Raw genomic sequence first — 1,333 nt, forward strand, 5'->3', positions numbered from 1 at the left:
CGAATATTCTATCCGCTCTTCGTATCGTCCCCTCATTTATATCCATGCGGTCGCGATACTTATGATGAATACTTATTTTGGCACCGATCCCTCCCTCTATGTGTGTGTGTGTGTGTGTGTGTGTGAAACGACGAATTCCCCGGGATCGGGCGCTATTTTCCTCGTTAATCGAACCGGAAGAAGCGGCACGGAGAGTAATTGCGGAACGGGTCGTGACCGAGTTCGCGTATAAATGGCATCGAGAAATGGAATCAGAGGGGAGGGAGAAGGGACGATAAGTCGACGAGTCGGGAGTTTATTGGGTAACCGTATTGACAAAACGGATTTTTGGAGCGATCCAAACGAAGGTGTACGTATACACCGATGAAAGGGACGGGAAATGGCGGAATCTTTCTTTTGTCAACGTAGATTACGACGGCAAAAGTTATCGACGCGATGTTTCGATTCGCGATTCGCGGCGAGATCGAGGGGATCGCGTTGTTCGGATTGTCCTCTTTCTTTTTTCTCTTTTTTTTTTCTTTTTTTTTTTTTTTCCCCCGAATACAGAGACAGGAATTTATGCCGGAATTACCGCGGGGAAATAACGCGTTACTCCGATTTCTTTGTTCGACGCACCTTTTCGCGATGCGATCGGGTTATATATAGGACCGGTTGCTGATCGATACTTGTTCATTCCACGCATGTAAACACCGGCGGCCCCGCGTTTTGCAACGGGCCAACGGCCGTTTTGTTAAACTCGAGCCCGAACTTTTGTCGTAAACTATACGCTTTATGCGCGGATAGAGAGAAAGCGCGGCACGCATCTGTACGGGACGATTAGGCGGTGCACGGCGGCGGTGGCGGTGGCGGCGGCGGTGGGGTTCGGTGGAAAACGGAGAAGGATAAAACGGGTATGCCGGGCTGCAGAGGGAAAAAGAGAGGAGGAGGGAACGGGACACCGTGTATCCGGGCGAAAGGGAGAAAGGGAACGGAGGAGGGGGGAAGGGAAAGAGGAAACGAAGGGTGTGTCGGGGGGGGTTGGTTTCAATTAGGAGGCAGTAACTCTCCCAGGCATTGTTCATTTCACTCTAGATTTGTATTCCCCGTTTGTTTGTTCCCTTTGCATTTGCGTTAACCTGAGCAAAAGCGAGCCGCCATGCGTGTATACACGCAATCAGTCGAGGCGGAAAAGACTCTCCGGGTGGAGACCCGGAGAGGAATCGCGTCATCGTTCCGCTCGGAATCATCATCCCGATTTTTCTCCTCGGAAACCGGCGGCAACAACCACCCTGTTGTTCGCCCGTTTGCTCGAAAAAAAAAAAAAAAGAAAAGAAAAAAGAAAAAAGAAAAAAAA

The sequence above is a fragment of the Apis dorsata genome, unplaced genomic scaffold (assembly GCF_000469605.1).
Source record: "Apis dorsata unplaced genomic scaffold, Apis dorsata 1.3 scaffold_331, whole genome shotgun sequence".
Classification (NCBI taxonomy): Eukaryota; Metazoa; Arthropoda; class Insecta; order Hymenoptera; family Apidae; genus Apis; species Apis dorsata.